General features: G+C 32.0%; 2 pseudogenes; both read right to left on the bottom strand.

Annotated features, from left to right (window-relative positions):
- Nucleotides 1-558: 558 nt before the first annotated feature.
- On the bottom strand, nt 559-8,837 carry LOC120089055 (benzyl alcohol O-benzoyltransferase-like; annotated as a pseudogene).
- A 1,862-nt stretch (nt 8,838-10,699) lies between these two features.
- On the bottom strand, nt 10,700-15,118 carry LOC120089053 (benzyl alcohol O-benzoyltransferase-like; annotated as a pseudogene).
- Nucleotides 15,119-15,352: the final 234 nt, after the last annotated feature.

Here is a 15,352-nt window from a genome sequence, read left to right as displayed (position 1 = left end):
AATATAGTTCTATATGAAGTAACTTAAACATCAAACTTCTTCTCTATTATAGAGTTCTCATTCTAACGTTGACAAAACCTGCACCATTCTTCTGTTATGGGTGCTTAGGTTGGAGTGTATTTCTTAGCATTGAAACATACTTGGATCCCCCTTCTCATTAGTTTTACAATTCAAATTTTCGTTTCACTAAATTTTATTTTCAATCTTCAAAACCAGCAACATTCTTCTTTATGGTAACCTCGGATGCAAGATTGTAGGAGTTTTGAGATTCGATATTTGTTATACTCTCCAATTTATTTACTTGGTAGGTAGTGTGACACTTGCATTAGGGTGCGAAGATTATTTATTTAAAACCAAAACTATAAAGCTTAAAGGTATAAATTTGAACTTATAATAGAAATTGATAAACGAAACATTGAAAGTTAATACAATATATATCATAACATTTTATTTATAATTTATTTCAAATCTTATTATTTTTTAACATTATTTAACATTTTATAAACAAAGACTTGTTTGCAAAGTATTCAATACAAAATATACTTAACTTTTGTTCTATTACAGTGCAGATTTGATATTTGTAATTAGTTTACGATTTTCAACTCCAATTGGTTGTTTAACCTTCAAGATGGCATCAAGTTCTATCACACATCTTTCCATGGCTAGAGTAGGCAAGCAAATAGGCACCAATATTCCTCCCTCTCCTTCTGTATTCTTGAATGGTACAAAGAAGCTTATGAAATCAGGGACCATTCCAACTCCTCGGATTGCAGGTCCACCATAAATGGCCTTTCCCCATCCAAAGTCCACCTCTCCGAACCCAATTTTTTTCAAGTCTGACACAAGAAGCGACCCAATGGCAGTGCAATGGGGTCGTCCTTTGATCACCATAAGATCTGCCACAGTCTTAATGTACTCCTCTGTCATTTCTGCCTTAGCTTTCTTAACCAATTCTATAGCATAACCTAAGGGATTCTGGCAAAGTTTTCCAGCTGTGGTAAGTCTGCAGGAAAGGCAAATGCATTGCCATAATATCCAGATGGCAAAGAGTTGAACTTGAAGCGTAGATTTACGAGACAAAGAAAACGCACTTCCTCGTTTGGGCTAAGTTGAAGGGATATGGTACGGAGGCGCCAAATGTAGGCTGAGAGGAGCTCCAACGAGGAACAATGGCGAAGGTGAATAGGTAAGGTTTTTCGAATGGTGGATATTTCAGTTGGGCCAAAGAAGGAGCGCTGAGCAATGTCATTGAGGGAAATTTTGGTAGCATTTATATCTCCAACTTGATCATATTCATGGTGTAGGTAAGTGATTAATGGAGGATCCCTCGAATTTAAGAGAGCCCTTTGCCATACTGGAAGAACAGGTGGATTGTGAGCCCCATGAGCCATTTCGGCTATGGCTGTCATGAATTAGGCAATACCATAGGCATCACACATTGAACGATTAAAACGTATCGCAAAGATAAAACTACCGCATATGAGTCGGGTCACCTACACATTCCATAATTATTGAAATCAATCATAATTTAGTTAATTTAACCACGACTATTTAGTACTAAACTAATTGTATAATTCAACGGTAATTGACATAGAATCCCCTATTGTATGCAATAAAGGAATGAAGCATACCTGGATGAGCAATAATGGGGAATCAAGAATGAACATCATAAAGAAGTCGATCCATGCATGGAAATGGAGGTTGAAGAGAATAAGAATCTTGAAACTGGTGTAGACTTGCATCTGCATTTGCCTCAATGAACAAGATTCCTTCACCTGTGCACTCTACAAACAGCTTCTTACCAAACCCTTCTCTAACTCTAACTCTGCCTGCAAAAGGATAGTAGAAAACCAGTGTCTTTTCAACTGCCTCTTTTATCACCTTCACTGGGTCTCTCCCTTCCCTGCTTGGATCATATTCATAGAATTGTCTTTACAACATTTCTGTATTTCACAAAATTTTGGTTCTTAAATGTATAGATATAATGTACAGATATTGAAGGAAGAGTGTGTTATTTATACAAGGATGGAAATTAATTATCAAACAATCACAACAATCATAAAGTTAGTGGGCAGTTTAATAAATGAAATAATTAATAATGTAAAATATTGAAAACGTAAAAAAAAAAATTAAAAAAAAAAAAAAAATTAATAGGACTAACACAATTGAAGATTCACCAGGGCATTAAAATTAGAACAACACAAAACAATAGGTTGAGAACAAGATCGAAAATCAAAACATGGCATGAAAATGAAATTTTCATTAGAAGGGTTGAAAATCAAAACAAGACACTGAATAAAGAATTAATTCGTTGCATGTTTAGAAAAATTAAACATGGCATAGAAAATAAAAACAAGGCATGAAATTGAAAATTTCAAGAGAAAGACATAGAACAAGATACGGATTGAAGATCAAAACAAGACACGGAACAGAGAATCAATAGGTTGCATGTTTAGAAAAATTAATCATGGCATGAAAAATCAAAACATGAATTTAAAAATTTCAATTAAGGGTGGAAATTAAGGATGCAAGTGAAATAAATTCAACAAAGAATCACGATAGTTATTAATAAAGTTGGTGGACAATTTAATAAATGAAATAATTAATAACTCAAAATATTGAAAACGTGCAAAAAAAAAATATTTAATGTGACTAACACAATTGAAAATTCAGCGAGGCATTAGAATTAGAACAACGCAGAACAATAGGTTGAGGACAAGATCGAAAATCAAAACAAGGCATGAAAATGAAAATTTCATGAGAAATATTGAAAATCAAAACAAGACGCAAGACAAAGAATCAATAGGTTGCATGTTCAGAAAAATTAATCATTGTATAGAAAATCAAAACAAAGCATGAAATTGAACCTTTCAAGAGAAAGACACAGAACACATATTGAAAATCAAAACATGACAGAACAAAGAATCAATAGGTTGCATGTTTAAAAAATTTGAACATAGCATGGAAAATATAAACAAGGCACAAAATTAAAAATTTCAAGAGAAAGACACAAGACAAGACACAGATTGAAGATCAAAACAAGACACAGAACACAAAATCAATAGGTTATATGTTTAGAAAAATTAATCATAGCATGGAAAATCAAAACATGAACTTTAAAATTTCAAGAGAAAGACTCATCACTGGCTGACTAAGGTGTAGAAAGCGAACACTAGATCATTGGACAATAGTTTCAGGTTCTGCTAATCATATCCGTATTTTCTCTCAGGAAACAAATTCCTAGAGACAATTTACAGAAGATGAAGCAACATTTAAGATAGGGACCGAGGAGGTTGTTTCAGTTAAAGCAGTGGGAGATATGAAGTTATTTATAGAAGATAGATACAGTTTACTTGAAAATGTTTATAGTTGCTATCACTAATAGCTACAATCGGTGATACTACTATCAATGGTAACATTCAATTAAAAAATGTGCTATCAGTTGCAATGACTAATAGTTGCTATCAGTGATGTTATCTGTGAATATCACTGATAGTTGCTAGTAGTGATAGCAACTGATAACTGTTATTAGTGATAGCTTTCAATTCGAGAAATGTGCTCTCAGTTGCTATCATTGAATACTGTTATTAGTGATTTTTGCTATTAATTATAACTTTCAATTTGAGAAATGTACTATCAGTTGCTATCACTGATATGTTTCAATCAATGATTACCAAATAGTGGTTATCGCTGATATGTTTTTATCAATGGTAATGTTTTGATGCTTTTTGTTGTTTCGATTTGAAATCATGTTATACTTGTTTGTAAATAATCGGGATCTTTTAATTAATTTGTTGATACATACAGTGTGTTTGTATGTCTTATTGATGCATATAGGTATAGAATGGTATCAATCTACATTGATAGTCATAAAGGATATAATTGATACCTACTATCACTGATATTTTCTATTGTTATCTATGTAAATGATATCATTTATAGTATTTATGTATTATATAATGTTTGAAGAGATGAATAGGTTGGGGAGATGAAAGCAAAAACGAAAGAAAGGAAAGAAAATTAAAAAATTAAAAAATGAAGAAAGAAAATAAAATTAAAAGAGAAGAGAAAATGAAAGAAAAAATATATATATATATATAAAGGAAGAAAGGAAAGAAAAATTTGGAGAAAACGAAATAAGATAAAAAAAATAATAATAATAAAAAAAAGGCATGCAACAAAACAAGGGAGGGCAAAATTAGAAATTAGAAGAAATTCAAAAGTAGATTGTCTGACAGTTCCATATTTACAAATATTTTAAAGATGTACTATATTTTTAAATTTTTCCCTCATTATTCTATCCATTACAAATATCGTAATATATGATGATTAAAAATGGACCATTAGAGTAATTCAGTCACAAGCAAAATTTCATTAACTAATTATAACAATTTCTATCAATTTTCATGAAGTTTTCCAAAATTCTCATCGATATCGATATTTCCATTGAAATTTTCATAATATCAGAACCGCAATATTTCTATCGATGTCGATATTTCAAACCTTGACTAGTTCTAGGATGTAAAGATTATTCATTTATAAACTTTAGAGCTTGAAGTTATAAATTTGAACTTATATTAGAAGTAGATAGAAGAAACATAAATTAAAACCTAATCATACATTTCACAACATCATATTCCTAATTTATTTCTTAAATTTAAAAAATTATTTATCTTTTCATAAATTAATGATGTGTTTTGATTAACTTTTCAAGTATTTAATTTCGAAAATAAGTCATTTTGAAAAAAAAAATTGAGGCATTTGATCACCGCTCTAAATAACTTTTAAAAATTATTCAAAGTTCATTTTAAATCATTTTTATCAAAAGAGTTCAAATAAAAATATTTTTTTTGGAAATGACTTTTTCCTCTAGTTAATTCCAAGGGGGATTTTTTTTAAATAATGTTCTTTTAATATATAATGACAAAAATAAGGTTGGAGGGAAAGCATTCCCAAAAATAATTTTTTAAATCGTGTACCGGGTACACAAGTCCCTATCCATCTGGTACGCTCAGTCTGTCATGGCAGTCATATAGGGTTGACTGAGGAAATCGTGTACCCAGTATACTATTACTTTAAGTCGTGTACCCGGTACACGACTTCCTCTCCATTAAATCGCCATCAACCCCTTCTTTTTCCTCACCGAGACCTTCTACCTTTCTTCTTCCTCACCTAGATCTTCGAACCAATGTTACTCCATTTTGCTTTCTGCCTTCCGAAAGTTCCAAAATCTTACTTCTTTTGCTCGATTTTCCTCATCGAGTCCATTTTTTGTCCGTCTAAAATCGTCCAAACGCTTCTGTGGTAAAATTCTTTCTCTAGTTGTTTTTCAATATATAATCGTCTGAACGTAGATGTTATAATATTTTTATTTGTTTGGGCGAATTTAAACTTAGAAATATATGAATTTGAATTTGTTGGGCTGATCTTATATCTATTTGTTGGGCTGATCTTATATGTATATGTTTGTAGATCTTAAATCTTAGATCTTATATTTTTTTTTATTTGTTTGGGTTGATTTAAACTTAGAAATATATGTTTGTTCAACTTCGAAATATATGAATTTGTTGGACTGATCTTATATGTATATGTTTATAAATCTTAAATCTTAGATCTTATATTTTTTTTATTTGCTTCGGCTGATTTAAAGTTAGAAATATATGAATTTGTTGAACTGATCTTATATGTATTTGTTGGGTTGATCTTATATTTTTTTATTTATTTGGGCTGATTTAAACTTAGAAATATATGTATGTTAAACTTAGAAATATATGTATTTGTTGGGCTGATCTTATATGTATATGTTTATAAATCTTAAATCTTAGATCTTATATTTTTTTATTTGTTTGGGCTAATTTAAATATATAGTTTATAAATCTTAGATTTGGGCTTATTTAAATGTATAATATTTAGATCTTATATGTTAAACTTAGAAATTGGATTTTGTTAGGTTGACATAATAACATATTTTTTTTTGTCAATTATAACGGTTGAAAAATCAGAATAAATATGTCGATGGGTCCTGAAGATTTAGTTATTCTTGAACCTGGAAATGATGGAGATAGTAACATTGACGTTGAAGTTGATGAATTATTTGGAAACGATAGTAGTGGTGAACATGATCTTGAGTTGGTACCGTCGGAAATGTTCACCCAAATAGATTGGGAAATGATAAATTAACGTGTGAACTAGGGTCTACTTTGGAAGAAAGGAATATAGGTGTAGATAACTGTAGTTTAATACAAAAAGAAATATTGTTTAATACCAAAGAAGATTTACAGCTTGCTGTAAAAAAATATTGTGTGACAGAACACTATGAAATTGCCGTAGTGGAATCAAATCAAGATCTTTGGTATGTTAAATGTAAATCATGGAGTGACGGTTGTGCTGGGAGGTTACGGGCAAGTCGATGTAAAACTTATGGGATGTTCGAAATCACCAAACTTCAAGGAGAACACTCATGTTTATTTTCAGAATTGACACAAGATCATTCACAGCTTGATTCAAATTTCATGAGTAATGAAATTCAGAATTTGGTTAGAGCTGATCCTTGAATACCTGTGGTCCTATTCCAAGAAGCCATTAAAAAACAATATGGCTATAATGTCAATTATAGACGGGTGTGACAAGCCAAGAGAAAAGTGTTGATTGCTATGTTTGGCGATTGGGAGAAATCATATTCAGAACTTCCGTATTGGTTGAGTGCTCTTGTTCATTACAATCCAAGAATACGAACAGATTGATTTTTCCTATCCTTTGATATGCCAGGTACGACTATTTTTGGACGAGTTTTTTGGTCTTTTGGTCCAGCAAGAGAAGGGTCAATTATTGTAGGCCATTAATCCAAATTGATGGAACTCATCTCTACGGAAAGTATAAGGGGAAATTATTGACAGCCTTATCTATTGATGCAAACATACATATATTTCCCCTTGCTTTTGCTATCGTCGAAGGTGAGAATTCATCCAGTTGGTCATGGTTTTTGTGGGCATTGCATGAGTATGTTACCCAAAGAGGGGGTATTTGCTTGATTTGTGATAGACATAAGGGTATTCTTGCTGCAATTAATAATGAAGAAATTGGTTGGAGTGAACCTAGAGCGTACCCTCGATATTGTCTTCGCCATGTTTCCAGTAATTTCAATACAAAATACAAATCAAAACAACTAAAAAATTTGGTGTCTAAGGCTGGAAATCAACACCAAAGTCGTCAGTTCATTCGGTGCATGAAAGAATTGAAACAATTGAACCCTTAATGTCTTGAATTTTTTCAACCATTGACTTGGAAAAATGGACACAGTCACACAACGGTGGGTACCGCTATGGATAGATGACAAGCAATGCAACTGAATGCATGAACGGTGTTTTCAAATGTGCTAGAATGTTACCAATTACTTCTTTGGTTAGGCTAACATTCTATCGCACAATACTGTATTTTGAATACCGGAGACAAGAAATGAGTGAAGCACTCAATCGTGGGGACATATATATAGAATATGCCCTAAAAAACTGAAGAGGTGGGAAAAACGAGCATCAGTACATACAGTGACATCCATTGATAGGAAAAGTCAAACTTTTGAAGTACAAACTGGCATAAATATGATTTCTCCCTATAAAGGACAGCACACCCAAGTTTTGAGCTTGAAAGAATGGACATGTTTTTGCAATAAGTGGCAATCATTCAAGATTCCATGCTCTCATGTAATTGCAGTTTGTAATTACATGCGTATGACATACCTACCAATTATTTATGAATGCTACAAATTGTCCAATTTCAAGCGTTGTTATGAAGGCCACTTCTATTCAATTCAACACCTAGATTATTGGCCAGAATTATCATTTATAGAAGTTCGTCCAAATGTGGACTTACTAAGAGAACAAGGTCGGCTAAACAGTACACGTATTCATAATGAAATGGATTGGAGAGAAGCAAGCCAAAAAGTGCGATGTACAATTTGCAAAAGAGAAGGACATAACAGACGCATTTGTCCACAACGTACACTGGGTGCTTCGTCGTCTTCAGGTCATTAAGTATATATTCTTTTTACTTGTATATTTTATATACTTGTATTCTTTATGTACTTATATTTTTTATGTAATTTTATATTTTATGTATTTTTATTCTTTATGTATTTATATTTTTCATGTAATTGTATATTTTATGTACTTGTATTCTTTATGTACTTATAATTTTCATGTAGTTGTATATTTTATATACTTGTATTCTTTATGTACTTATAATGAATTTATGGAATAAATTTATTTTATGTAATTATATCTTTTTATGCACTTTTTATATATCTTTTATATCATGAATTTATTATGTAATGTAATTTGAACTTTTTAGGTAATGGAGTCTGGTCCTCTTAATCCTGTACAATTGTACCAACAAAATACGCATCACTCACAGACAGTATAGGATTGTTCCTCCACTATAGTGTTGAGTTGTCGGAGAAGGGAGACGACTGCACAACATACTATCCCATTTAATCACCACATTATTCTATATGTTCAGTAGGTAGGTTTTCTTAGGATTGTACAAATTGGTTTCATCCAGCTTGATTGGCACTTTATTACTGCTCTAGTTGAGCATTGGAGACCAGAAACCGACACATTTCACTTGCCTTATGGGGAATGTACGATTACGCTGCAGAATGTTGCCATACAATTTGGGTTATGAGTGGACGGGCAATCATTGACAGGTTCACTACAGTATGACTGGAAGAACGTTTGTGAATAGCTCTTAGGCGTTCTACCAAAGGATCTGAAGGGATCAAGATTGAGTATCCCTTGGTTGGCGTCCCAGTTTCCAGAATTACTTCCCAATGCCGACGACATCAGCGTACGTAGGTAGGCACTAGCATACATCCTGCAGCTTATTGGAGAATTTTTATTTGCTGACAAGTCAAATACTCTGGTGCATCTCATGTTCCTCCCATTATTGTCTAATTTCAAGTACGCTAGTACGTACTCGTGGGGTGGTGCATGTCTTGCACGGTTGTATAGAGAACTTTGTTGGGCTTCCAATGCACAAGCATAGGAAATAGCGGGGCCATTGATACTATTACAAGTATGGGCTTATGATCGATTTCCAATTATAGCATCCTATGTCCAACTACAGACCCCAGATCATCGTCCACTTAGTATCAGGTATCATTTCATTTATATATTTATTTCGTTACCATTTTATGTAAGAATATAAATTAATTGTACATTTTATAATTTTAAATTGAGTGGTGTATTAGCTATTTCTGAACAGTCAATAAAGTACAATTTTAGATTGAGTGGTGTATTAGCTATTTCTGAACAGTCAATAAATATGTTGCTCCTATACAGAAAAATATTTGATATGCTGATGCACGATCAGGTAGTAAATGTGTATATAAATGAATATTTAAAAAATTTTATATGTATACTTATTATTATTTTTTTGTGAGATTATTTGAACGCCATACACAAAGATTTGGTCATCCTTACTTGATTATTATTGTGATGGTGAAGACATCTGGTTGACCGTTAGCCCTCTTATATGTTTCAATATAGTAGAGTGGCATCATCCAGATTGTGTGTTGAGACAATTTGGTGTGCGACAAATGATACCTTCGTTGTTCTATACACTCCCAGCACTACACCAGATCGATTTGAGACGTAAGCACGACCAAGACTGGCATCGAATCCATGTAGAATATTTATCCCACTGGCATGGACGACATGATCGTTGTGCACAGGGAGAATTAACAAATGGGCCAACTGTATCAGACGACTACTTTCCCTGCTACAATTTGATCACAAGGCGATTTATCACACCTGACGACGCTTACTATTACAGCATGGTAAGAGATTTAAAATCAGAAATTTTTTCATATATGATATGAATATTGTTTAATATTTTTTTTTATTGTACAGAATAATTTTATCGGCGATGTTCAACAATATTCAGTGCAGAACAATTTACCAAAATTGGGTTCAATGTGTCAGCAAATATTGGTCAACGTAGAAGGTATTATTCAACAAACAAGACAATTCAATGTTGCTGACACCGATCGAAGACGTATTCGTCGTAGATGACAGCGACAACAGGGTGAACCTAATTTAGAGGGACATGAAGACAACCCCATGAGGGGTAAGGGCCGGAGGGTCGTTTTTAAATCTCACATTGTATCATTTTGAAATTGTAAATTAAAGAACTAATTATAAATATTCTTTAATATCATGGTATTTTTTTTAATATGAGTACAAGATGTTTTCATTGTAGATTAAATATATAATTAAGTTTGATAATGAAGGAATTTGTGGACCAACCTTAAAAAAAGAAAAGAAAAAAAAAAGATAAGCAAATCGTGGACCGGGTCCACGAGTTTGCTTCTGACCAGTCAACCAGTCAGCTGACGTGGTTCTGATTGTATCAAACGGTAATCATGTACCCGATACACGAGTTTGCCACATGGAAATCGTGTACGCGGTATACAATTCCACTACCTCAATATTGTTAATAGTTTCCCAAAATTCTTATTCTTAGAAAATGCTTCTCTCCAACCCTATTTTTGTCATTATTTATTAAAAAAATATTATTTAAAACAAAAATCTCCAAGGGGCTCCGAGATTTGTTTGTAAAATATTCCATATAAAATATACTCATCATTTATTTTATTACAATGTAGATTTGATATTTGTAATTTAGTTTATGATTTCAATTCCAATTATATTGGTTGTTTAACCTTCAAGATGGCATCAAGTTCAATCACAAATCTTTCCATGGGTAGAATAGGCAAGCAAATAGGCACCAATATTCCTTTCTCTCCTACTCTATTATTGAATGGTATAAAGAAGCTTATTAAATAAGGGACCATTCCAACTCCTCCATTTGCAGGTCCACCATAAATGGCCTTCCCCCATCCGAAGTCCACCTATCCGTACCCAATTTACTAAAATTTGACACAAGAAACGACCCATTGATGCAGTGCAATGGGGTCATCCTTCGATCAACATTAGATCTGTCACAGACTTAATGTATTCCTCTGTCATTTCTGCCTTAGCTTTCTTGACCAATTCTATAGCATAACCTAGGAGATTCTAGCAAAGTTTTCCACCTGTGGTAAGTGCTGCAGGAAACACAAACGCCTTTCCATAATATCCAGATGGCAAAGAGTTGAACTTAGAGGCGTAGATTCACGAGACAGAAAACACACTCCCTTGAATTTAAGAGAGCCATTGTCATACTGGAAGAACAGATGGAGCGTGAGCCCAGTGAGCAATATTGGACAGATGGAGCGTGAGCCCAGTGAGAAATATTGGCTATGGCTATATTGAATTGGACAATACCATAGTCATCACTCATTGTATGCTTAATACGCATTGCAAAGATAAAACAACCACATTTGAGTCGGGTCACCAGTATATTCAATAATTATTGAAAGCAATCGTAATTTAGTTGATTTAACAATCATGAATTATTATGGTCTAGAACTCTTATTTTTTGCTGTCAGCAGTATGGTTTATAGGGATTATCTAAAATGTCATTTATATTTAAAATGATGGGTCATTAGTGAATAGAATAAAAAAGGGTAAGACTTGGGTGCATCCTAAGATGCACCTATCTTTATGCTTCCCTCTTCCATCACACACAAAAAAAATGATTAAAATATTTCAAAAATAAAAATAATAATAATTTGCCACGTGTCAAATTATGATAGGACAATTTGGTGGACACAAAGATAAATTCTTCCCACGATGCAACTAAGTATTTTTTGATAAAAAATTATAATATACCAAACTGTGTCATCTTACGTTAGGATGATAATAGCCGATGTAAATTAATGGCTTTAAAGATAGAGTAATAAAATGCACGCATATTTATCTTTATGTATCCACACTTTAAATTACTAATAATAATAATAATAATAATAATAATAATTAAAAAAAAGAATTTGCCACGTAACAAAGTGTATTCGGTGTTTGGACAACTGAGTGGCTTGACAAAAGATGGATGGGGACGTCTAAGTGGCTAGACTAAGATGGATGGATTGTTAGAAACCATAAATTGGAAAAATTATAAAAAACAATACTTTTAAGTTTTCCTCTTACAAAACTAGTACGCTTTTTGAAAGTTCGTTAAAATAGTTTTTTTCAGTCTATCTCGAGGGAGATCGGCACCAAGATATATTTAAAAATTTTTGTTTCTAACTTATGGATTGTTTTGGGCCTTACCTTGCTACATCTCGAAAGATTACACATCCAGATTTGGGTAAAAAAAAAATAAAATGTTTTGTAATCATCCCAAATCTTTCAAAAATTAAAAAAATCACAATACTATTACATAATTTGGAATTAAGATTTGCAAGCTTAATAAATATTTCTCGAGGAATTCAAGAAGAAATAAGAGTTGGTATAAAATTTAGAGAGATTACATGACAAAAAAAACTTAGATTTTATATATTTGGGCTTTTTCACTAATATCTCGGGCATAATTAACAATAAAATTCGATATATTTGAGCCTTCTCGATCGAATCTCGAACAAAAATAACACTGACTTTCTCTATATATATCACAAATCTTACCTACTTTTTACATAATTTGATCTTTCTAACAATTTAAAAATGTTGAATCAATTTGAAAAACCTATTTTGATAATTGGAAAACCCATTTGGAATTTGGAAACATTACGTAAAAATTTAGTAAATACCATAGCGTATCAGTTGAGATGTACCAAGAAGACCCAAAACAATTGATAAGTTAGAAAATTTTGAAAAACCTATTTTGATAATTGGAAAACCCATTAGGAATTTGGAAACATTACGTAAAAATTTAGTAAATACCATAGCGTATCAGTCGAGATGTACCAAGAAGACCCAAAACATAACTGATAGTTACTAGTAGTGATAAAAAATGATAACTACAATTAGTGATAGCTTTCAATTCGAGAAATGTGCTATCAGTTTCTATCATTGAAAACTGTTATTAGTGATTTTTTGCTATTAATTGTAGCTTTTAATTTGAAAAATGGGCTATCAGTTGCTATCACTGATATGTTTCTATCAATGATTGCCAAATAATGGCTATTGCTGATATGTTTCTATCAATGGTAATGTTTTGATGCTTTTTGTTATTTCAATTTGAAATCATGTTATACTTGTTTGTAAATAATCGGAGTCCTTTTATTAATTTGTTAATACATGTAGTGTGTTTGTATGCATATAGGTATAGAATGGTATCCTTCTATATTGATAATCATAAAGGATATAATTGATAGCTACTATCATTGATATTTTCTATTGCTATCAATGTAAATGATATCATTTATAGTATTTATGTATTACATAATGTTTGGAGAGATGCAGAGATTGAGGAGATGGAAGCAGAAACTGGAGAAAGGAAAGAAAATTAAAATTTTTTAAAAAATCGAAGAAAGGAAATAAAATTAAAAAAGAAAAGAGAATAGGAAAGAAAATATAGATATATAAAAAAAGGAAGAAAGGAAAGAAAAAAACTGGAGAAAAAGAAAGAAGATAAAAAATAAAATTAAACAAAAAATATTAATATTTAAATTTAAAAAATTATTTAACTTTTTATAAACTAAGGATGAGTTTTGATTAACTTTTGAAGTATTTAATTTCGAAAATATGTCATTTTGAAAAAAGCAATTGATGTGTTTGGCAACCGCTCAAAATAGCTTTTAAAAATCATTCAAAGTTCATTTTGAACCGTTTTTATGTTCAAATAGAAATAATTTTTTGGAAGTGATTTTTTCCTCTAGTTAATTCGAAGGGGTTCTAAGATTTGTTTGTAAAATATTCCATATAAAATATACTCATCACTTATTCTATTACAGAGTAAATTTGATATTTGTAATTTAGCTTATGATTTCAACTCCAATTATATTGGTTGTTTAACCTTCAAGATGGCATCAAGTTCAATCACAAATCTTTCCATGGGTAGAATAGGCAAGCAAATAGGCACCAATATTCCTTTCTCTCCTACTCTATTATTGAATGGTATGAAGAAGCTTATTAAATAAGGGACCATTCCAACTCCTCCAATTGCAGGTCCACCATAAATGGCCTTCCCCCATCCGAAGTTCATCTCTCCCAACCGAATTTTCTCAAATCTGACACAAGAAACGGCCCATTGCTGCAATGCAATGGGATCATCCTTCGATCACCATAAGATCTGCCACAGGCTTAATGTACTCCTCTGTCATTTCTGCATTAGCTTTCTTGACCAATTCTATAGCATAACCTAGGGGATTCTAGCAAAGTTTTCCATTTGTCGTAAGTGCTGCAGGAAACACAAACGCATTGCCATAATATCCAGATGGCAAAGAGTTGAACTTAAAGCGTAGATTCACGAGACAAAGAAAACACACTTCCTCGTTTTTGGCTATGCTGATTATTTTCATGAATGATTACTGGATGATCCGTCAAATTTAAGAGAGCCCTTTGCCATACTGGAAAAACAGATGGAGCGTGAGCCCCGTAAGCCATTTGGGCTATGGTTTTCATGAATGGGACAATACCATAGCCATCACTCATTGTATGATTAAAACGCATCGCAAAGATAAAACCACCACATTTCAGTCGGGTCACCTGTATATTAAATAATTATTGAAAGCAATCATAATTTAGTTGATTTAACAATAATGAATTATTATGGTCTAGAACTCTTATTTTTTGCTGTCACAAATATGGTTTATAGGGATTATCTAAAATGTCATTTATATTTAAAATTATGGGTCATTAGTGAATAGGATAAAAAAGGGGTAAGACTTGGGTGCATCCTAAGATGCACCTATCTTTATGCTTCCTTCTCCCATGGCTCATACCAAAAAATGATTAAAATATTTCAAAAACAAAAAAAAATAATTTACCACATGTCAAATTATGATAGGACAATTTGGTAGTCACAAAGATAAATACTCCCCATGATGCACCTAAGTATTTTTCGATAAAAAAATTATAACATACGAAACTGTGTCATATTATGTTAGGATGATAATAGCCGGTGTAAATTAATGGCTTTAAAAATGGAATAATAAAATACATGCATATTTATCTTTATGTATCCACACTCTAAATTACTCAAAATAATAATAATAATAATATTTAAAGAAAACATTTGCCATGTAACAAAGTGTGTTTGGTGTTTTGACATCTGAGTGGCTAGACGAAAGATGGATGGATTGTTAGAAACCATAAATTGAAAAAATTGTCAAAAATAACACTTCTAAGTTTTTACCTTACAAAACTAGAACGTTTTTTGAAAGTTCTTCATTTCTCGGTCTATCTCGGGCGAGATCGGCACCAAGATATATTTAAAAATTTTGTTTCTAACTTATGGATTGTTTTGGGCCTTACTT

The sequence above is a fragment of the Benincasa hispida genome, chromosome 10 (assembly GCF_027475165.1).
Source record: "Benincasa hispida cultivar pf3 chromosome 10, pf3_genome.v1.1, whole genome shotgun sequence".
Taxonomy (NCBI): domain Eukaryota; kingdom Viridiplantae; phylum Streptophyta; class Magnoliopsida; order Cucurbitales; family Cucurbitaceae; genus Benincasa; species Benincasa hispida.
Note: the sequence above shows the minus strand (reverse complement) of the source record. Positions and strands in the feature narration are given on the sequence as shown.